Below are 8,457 nucleotides of genomic sequence, written 5' to 3'. Positions count from 1 at the left end.
AGGGAAAGGGAAAAAAAAAAAGAACCCAAAAGTGGGGGTGGGAGGAAAAACCAACTGAGACCAAAGTCACAGAAAATAGAAGTAACCCAATAACAGACAATAAAAGGGGGAACCATCACAAGGAGCTGGAAAAAATCCCAAAATTAAGCACTCTAAAGGGGCGCATGGCGAAAAAGACTAACCCTGATAAAGTTGAACACCCTCTCTTATGGCCAAGGCTACAATAAGACCCACAGAGACGCTCAGGTAATTTGAGAGCAGTAAAAAAGCGAGATTGCATAAATATGGAACCCGACGATCATTTGGCGACAAGGGACATTAAAAGTAAAGTGGGTGAGGAACCAGACCAATATGTTGACAGAGCTTTGTCAAGTGCGAGTCAGCAAAACAGAACAAGACTGACCAAAAAGAACAGTCCTCGAATGAGGTAAGAAGCAATGAAGTAAGCGGAGGGCGGCACAAATACCGGGAGATGGTATGGGTTAAATATTAAGGACAGACAAGACCAACGGGACAACTAACTAGAATAACAAAAAAACAGAAAAACGAGATTGACAAATAGTGCTAAGTATAATTCATACCAAAGTAGAAGAAACAATACATCACACACAATCGGACAAACTGGGGTAAGACAGCAACTGGACACATAAGCGAGGTCCCGGACAAAACAGGTAAAAAGCTAAAGAACAAATAAGGCCAACCCCCACAAACAACGGAACCAAACCACGAGCCCACACAGACAAACACAAGACAACAAAAACAACAGGTAGGATCCGGAGATGCCTCAAACCCAACCAGAAACAAACCCACGACGAGAGGGGCACACGAAACACAAAACACAGTAGCATAATCTAAAAGGTGCAGACCGGTCAGCCTAAAGGGGAGATCTCTGAAGTGAGTTGTAAGCATTCCAGGAACCAAACTGAGAGGAGGGTTGCAAAAGGGAGGGAATCATGGGAACGCGCCAAAGGAGTGTGAAGGAGTGGAGAGAAGACACAAAGGAGCGAGTGACAGGGGAAAAGGCACAGGACCACCTTGAAGGACGCAAGAGTGACACCCGCATCTGGAGGGTAAACAGGCCGCTCAATGGAGGTAAGCAATACCAGGCCGAACCGCGGTGGTCGCCGGATCGCGCCGGGGGGGGAATCAAGGGGGCAACACAAAGGGAAACTAACCCGTGGTACAGGAACGACGAGGGCAGGCAAGATTAATAAACAAGGCGCCGGACGAAAAAAAAAACCCGTGAATAAAAAAAGTGGCCGGGAGGCTACGGTAGGAGTGCACGATCTGGTCGTTCGCACAAGCCCAAAAACATATGCAAGTCTTCTAGGGCGGCAGGCAGACACACACGGAGAAGAAGCAAAGCAGCGGCTCGCAGACAGCTCAGCTCCGATGTCGTTGACACACGAGGCGTCGGAGACCAAGAAAGAACAAAAAACGGACAGAACACTAGATGACCAAGCTAAGGAGGAGGCAAGCAAAAGGGCGGCCAGAAGGAGAGAAAATTGGACCCGAGGACGTCTAAGAAGAAAAGATTGGGAATATAAACAAAGGAAAAAAAATAGCACGACAACAAAGTAAGGACAAATACCGATGGATAGATACAATAGGGCAGGAGGTCGAGAGCAGAAAGGTGAGGCCATCAAGGGGGTCCCAGTGATCTACGCGCCAGGCAGCGGGACGGGCTCGACTCCGAGGGGCCGTCGCCAGCCGGCCGGCGCCCCAGAACCGGAGCGAGCGACCCCGGGACTAAGCAAAATTGGTGCAGAGCGGGACCGGAAAAAGACAGGTCTGGGGGACGGCTGAGCCACCATCCGCGGGGGCCAACTGGAAGCCACAAGGCCCACCCGCATGACAAAGAAGTCTGCACGTCAGCGCCCAGTCTAAAGGAACGTGCCCGGTTAGGCGGATGGACCTGGTCCCTTGGGGCCGAGCCTCCCCCCAATGAAACATCCCCCACAGCCCCTCGAGTCACGGGGGACAGATCGGGGGCTCACAAGAGCAGAAATTATTAAGCCAAGGAAGTTACAGAGGCCGGGGGAGGGGATGCTGTGGATGAAAGCAAAGAGTGCTGAGATAACTAGGCATGATGGTTTCTGTCGGAGTCTACGGTCGAGGGTCTTGCAGATGAGTGGGTGAAGGGGTCGCAATGCGGGGCAAGAGAGTGAGGGGGGAAGGCAAAGGTGAGTTAGTGAGCCCTCCAGAACTAAGGTGCGCTGTTGTGGTTTCACCCAGAGAGGGGGGCCGTGTGGAATTGCGTGCCGTGCAGTAGGTGGCATGGAAAGGGGCCGTCTCTGATACTTTCAAAAGAAGAGGCTCGGTAGGGCCAGTAATAGAGAGCGTACAGGGTCTGTCTGGGGAGGGAGAAAGCGAAACGAGGTACAGAAAAATTGAGGGATGATCAGCACGCAGGGTCACATGGAGGTGGCGGTTGCATGGAGGCTCGAGAGGCCAAATAATAAGGGTCACCGATCGGGGGGGCGCTTTCACCTATTGTCATTGGGCATTGTCTACCAACCGGTGAAACAGATCGCCATATCCAGTGGCCGGGGGCCGGAACTGTGGCCTACCGCTGAGGTTTCTCTACATAACGTCGTGTTCTACAGAACATTGGTGTGTGAGGGTGTTATGGGTGGTAGATCATCGTTTTCAGAAGCAAGCCAAGAGTATAATATGCCGGGGCGCTGGTGGATTGGGTTGGTTTCGGTTAGGAGGAGATTGCCCACGAGGTGGATAGTGTGGCTGTGGTTTTTGGGATAGGGTGGGAAAAACGACCCAATGCAGTCCCCATGGCACCAACGACGGGCCTGGATCTCCAATGCACGGTAAAAGGGGCATTTGTATTTGATGCGGGTGTGCATCACAAGCTCGTTTGTGGACAACTCCCATCCACAGACCTGCTAAGAAATGCGGCAAGTAAAGTGCGACTCGACATCTGTGGACTACAGCCCAGACCCATCAGCACAAACCCAACCTCCTCGTTCCATGGACTTCATCTAACGCCTCACTTTGCCCTCGGCAAGGCCATCAGTTTGGCATAATCCAAGGACCAAGGTCAACACACCCTGGCCACAAACCCTTCTTCTCGTCCCCTCTCGTCCATCAGCAAGAGGTACAGAAAAAGTGAAAACCACACCTCCAGATTCAGGGACAGCTTTCTTCTTCTTTCCCCGCTGTTATCAGGCACAGCGACAATAACTAAAACTAGCCACCTTCCGGACAACCAGAGTGCAGTGCTGAACTACTAAGAGCGTACCACATTGCTGTCCCTTGGACTAATCTTTGATGGGACTATCGGGGTTGTTTACTTTGTCGGCGTGGAGCCACCAATGCAAACTCCTAGAGCACCAAGCTATTGTGGAACAATGCCTTGCTGCCAATAAAACGGAAACTGAGCTGACCTATACTGCTCCTGATTGTATATTGAGAAAATGCCTAGATAGTGTTCCAGGTTGCAGCGGGAATTCATATCTCCCTTCCAAGGCACCGTGAGAACTACACGACTTCTCTTGGTAGAGTTGCTGCCTTAAGGGCCTGTCCCACTTTCACGAGTTATTCACCAATTCTCCCGGGTTTTCCCCTTGATTCAAACATGCAAAATGTTCGTAATGAGTAAGTAGGAGGCTGTAGGAGTTCGTAGATATACTGTAGCGGCTCGTTATGCCAGCCGTAGGTACTCATGGCATCAGGTAAGTCGGGACGTTTTTTCCAGCCCGGTAAAAAATGTCCACAAGTAAAAAAATGGTCGGGATCAAAGAAATTGCAACTTTTTACTCGTAAGGAGGGCGTCGAAATAGTCTCGGGTATTCATAGACATATTCGTAGGAGTTGGTGAACATAGACTTGGAAGGTCGTAGGAGTTCGTAGATTACCACGATCTTGATATTTTTTTTGGTCCTTTAAACTCGGCAGAGGTTTTGAATTAAGTCGTGAAAGTGGGACAGGCCCTTTACAACGCCAGAGACCCGGGTTCTCTCCTGACTATGGGTGCTGTCTGTAAGTTCTCCCCGTGACCTGCATGGGTTTTCGCCCCATGGGGTGTCTCCGGTTTCTTCCCACACTCCAAAGACAGGTACAGGTTTGTTGGTCAATTGGCCAGAGTAATATTGTAAATTGTCATTAGTGTGTGTTGGATAGTGATAGTGTACAGGGATCGGTGCGGACTTGGTGTGCCGAAGGTCCTCTTTCCGTGATGTATCTCTAAACTAAACTAAAAATAAACATACTGATCAACGTGTCAAATTTTCTTATTTAATTCCACTTTTATAGTAATGCTCTGATTTGTTTCAGAACCGTGTAGGCAGGTATATCTGCTGCATTGGCACAGATGCTGGCTTTCTGTCCTAGCTCTGGAAAGAAGGGTCCACCTCACAGCTCAACTGCAGGTTGAAGAATGTCCTTCCTCAGCTGAAACACTGAGGTCCTGGCGTTGGTTCTGGTTTGACAGCCATATATGCGCCAATTTTGTTCGAAAGTAATAATTTAGATTAATTTAGCGGCGCTGTCCAAGATAGTGGTGCTGCACACGGGTGGAAACCAATGTCTCAACCGCGAGCTGGAGAAACACTTGATGGCCAGCTCGCTGCTCGAATGCAAGGCGGCACAGATGGGCGAATGCTGGCTGCTTTCAGGAAAGCACACGGGTAGCAGGGAGTGGGATGTCAATGATATCAGAATCAGAGTCACACTTTATTAGCCAAGTATGTTTTGCAACATACGAGGAATTTCACTGGCCAGGTCAGTCGTACAATTAAAAAGACCAGATCACTCAAAAACACATTTTAACATGAACATGTTGAAAATTTTCTGCAACCAAATATTGGTCGCCATGGAGATAATCAATAATCCTGTAGTCGTAGGTGCAGTTGTAGTGGGGTCGCCATGTAGTTATGGGTAGTCGGGGTAGTCATAGGTAGTTTTGGTTAATCGCCTTTGCTGACTGGTCATTTTCATTAGCTCATTGGGGAAAAAAAACGTAAGCAGGAGTTTTTAGAATAAAGGAAAACCGACCGGTAATGTTAAATGTCCGCCGAACTTAACAGCTGTGTATCTCTGGCTTATTAAAAAGTTGTCTGGCTTCTTAAAAGTGTCTCCACTCCTTCTCCCGCCCCACCTCTTTTAAAGGACTTACCATACACTGCTAGCCGTCTTAATTACAGTGCCAACCTTCCTGTTCATCGCGGTGTGTGTCTGCATCACCTAGGGTTTGCACCGTGTGAATTTCAGACAGCGCTCCCCCGCTTGCCCTGGCCCCCACCTTTGCTGTGTGTGTGTGTGTGTGTGTGTGTGTGTGTGTGTGTGTGTGTGTGTGTGTGTGTGTGTGTGTGTGTGTGTTGTGTTTGTGTGTATGTCTGCGTGTGTGTGTGTGTGTGTGTGTGTGTGTGTGTGTGTGTGTGTGTGTGTGTGTGTGTGTGTGTGTGTGGTGTGTGTGTGTGTGTGTGTGTCTGTGTCTGTGTGTGTGTGTGTGTGTGTGTGTGTGTGTGTGTGTGTGTGTGTGTGTGTGTGTGTGTGTGTGTGTGTGTGTGTGTGTGTGTGGGTGTGTGTGTGTGTGTGTGTGTGTGTGTGTGTGTGTGTGTGTGTGTGTGTGTGTGTGTGTGTGTGTGTGTGTGTGTGTGTGTGTGTGTGTGTGTGTGTGTGGGTGTGTGTGTGTGTGGTGTGTGTGTGTGTTTGTGGTGTGTGTGTGTGGGGTGTGTGTGTGGGTGTATGTGTGTGTGTGTGTGGGGGGTGTGTGTGTGTGTGTGTGTGTGTGTGTGTGTGTGTGTGTGTGTGTGTGTGTGGGGGTGTGTGTGTGTGTGTGTGTGTGTGTGTGTGTGTGTGTGTGTGTGTGTGTGTGTGTGTGTGTGTGTGTGGGGGTGTGTGTGTGTGTGTCTGTGTGTCCCACTCTGACAGTCGCCGTTCCAGTTCCCATTTTTTTCAGGCGACTGCCGGCAACTTGACAGTGTCCGGCAGTCCGCTGAAAAATCGCCTAAGTGGGACAGGCCCTTATGGAAATGGCAACAAATATATAATGATCTATATACTGCATCTAAAGTAATTCATATACTTTATCGTGATAAAGTACAAAAACAATCAAAGGGCTCAGGTAGAGTACACATGGAGTTATGAAAGGGAAAACCTCCTTAACAAATCGGTTGAAGGTTTTTTAGTTTGCAGGTACCAGCATAGGGGGAAACCAATGGACATTCAGAAAGTCCACACTCAAGTCAAAAGGTCATAAGGAATAGGAGTATAATTAGGCCATTCGACCACCGATGACTCCAGCACTTTGTGAAACGTCACCTATCCATGTTCTCCAGAGATGCCGCCTGACCCGCTGAGTTACTCCAGCACTCGGTGTTTAATACTCCTTCAAGTGTGGGAGATATCCCTCTCTTAATCCCAAATGTTTTCAAAGTTCATAAGTGATAGGAGCAGAATTAGGCCATTCGGCCCATCAGGTCTACTCCGCCGTTCAATCATGGCTGATCTATCTCTCCCTCCTAACCTCATTCTCCTGCCTTCTCCCCATAACCCCTGACACTCATACTAATCAATCAGTGCCCCTGCAGAGATTATGACACCAAAGGGTGTGATGTTAGGACTTAAGGGTCCGTCCCACTTGGCCGTCATTTGCGCCTCATATGTCAAATAGGTCGACGCGTCGTGCTGCGTGACGTCGCGTGCAAATCACGTGTCAGTGCAGCCGTCTGGTGCGCGTGACGTCATTAGAATACCATGCGGTGCGCCGCAACGCATGGTTACGGACGTTGACGAACGGTGACGTAACCATGCGTCACCACGTGAGACGTTGGGACGCCAGCGTGCGACGCTAGTACGTCACCTGCGTACGCGATACGTCACGCAGGTGACGCACGAGGATTTTGTTGCACTACGAAATCCTGGAGCGCTGAGCGATACCGCGCGCCACTGACTGCGATTCCACGCCTCACCATGCGCAATGCGTGCGTCACCCATGCGCACCCCACGCGTCACGACGTGTCGACCTATTTTACATATAACGCATAAATGAGGTGCAAATGACGGCCAAGTGGGACAGGCCCCTTAGCTATTTACAGCTTACATCAAAGAATTGAATGAGGCACCTGATCACCGGGTTTGTAAGTGTGTTTTTTTTGTTGTTTTTACTGTGGGAGGAAACCGGAGCACACGGAGGAAACCCGAGCAGGCAACCGGGAAAACGTGCAAACTCCGTACAGACTGCACCCGTATTCAGAATCGAACACGGGTCTCTGGTTTCCTCCCACACTCCAAAGTCGTACAGGTTTGTAGGTTAATTGATTTGATATAAATATAAATCAAACTAAACTCTGCCGCTGCTCCACCGTGCTGCACTGATGTACTGATTTACAGCACTAATACTGACGTAAAAGATGAGATATTATCTCTGTGAATGCTAACATTGGCATTTATTTCAGCTACTAAGGACTATATTATTAATTACATGCATGTACCATATTGGTATAAATATATAGGAGAAATTGCACGTGGTGTCTAGACATGTTTAGTGATGGAGGTCCTTTGCTATTATTGCAGTTTGCTGCCTTCAGAGGTTAGAAAATTCAGAGTTGCCTTGTTGTAGTATTGATGTGGCACTTCCTATAATACAAAAAAAATCAATATATTTGTGACCATGATTATACAGTAAACCTTCGCTATTAATGGACCATGGATGCAGAAAAGGGGAGATGGTTCATAAGTTCATAAATTCATGTGATAGGAGCAAAATGAGTCCATTTGGCCCATCATGTCTACTCTGCCATTCAATCATGGATGATCTTTCCCTCCTAACCCCATTCTCCTGCCTTCTCCCCATGACCCCCTGACACCCGTACTAATCAAGAAACACAAAATGTCGGAGTAACTCAGCGGGACAGGCAGCATCGATGGAGAGTAGGAATGAGTGACGTTTTGAGTCAAGACCCGAAACTTCACCCAATCCTTCTCTCCAGAGAAATCCTTTTACACCTTGTCTATGAATCAGTTCCAACATTGACTCCATTTAGACCTCACGCTGCCTTGGCATAATCAAAGACCAGTCGCACCCTGGCCACTCCCTCTTCTCCCCTCTCCCATCAGGCAACTGGAATGGAAGTGTGACAATGCACACCACCAGATTCAGGGACAGTTTCTTCCCAGCTGTTGTCAGGCAACTGAACCATCCTACCTCAACCAGAGAGCAGTGCTGAACCTGTCCACCTCTTTGATGACCAGCGGACTATCCTTGATCGGACTTTACTGGCTTTACCTTGCACTAAACGTTATTCCTTTATCATGTGCCTATACACTGTAAATGTCTCGACTGTAATCATGTATTGCCTTACTGCTGACTGCTTGGCACGCAACAAAAGACAATAGACAACAGACAACAGGCGGAGGAGTAGGCCTTTCGGCCCCTCGAGCCAGCACCGCCATTCAATGTGATCATGGCTGATCATCCCCAATCAGTACCCCGTTCCT

This window comes from Leucoraja erinacea, chromosome 3 (assembly GCF_028641065.1).
Source record: "Leucoraja erinacea ecotype New England chromosome 3, Leri_hhj_1, whole genome shotgun sequence".
Lineage (NCBI taxonomy): Eukaryota > Metazoa > Chordata > Chondrichthyes > Rajiformes > Rajidae > Leucoraja > Leucoraja erinaceus.
Note: the sequence above shows the minus strand (reverse complement) of the source record.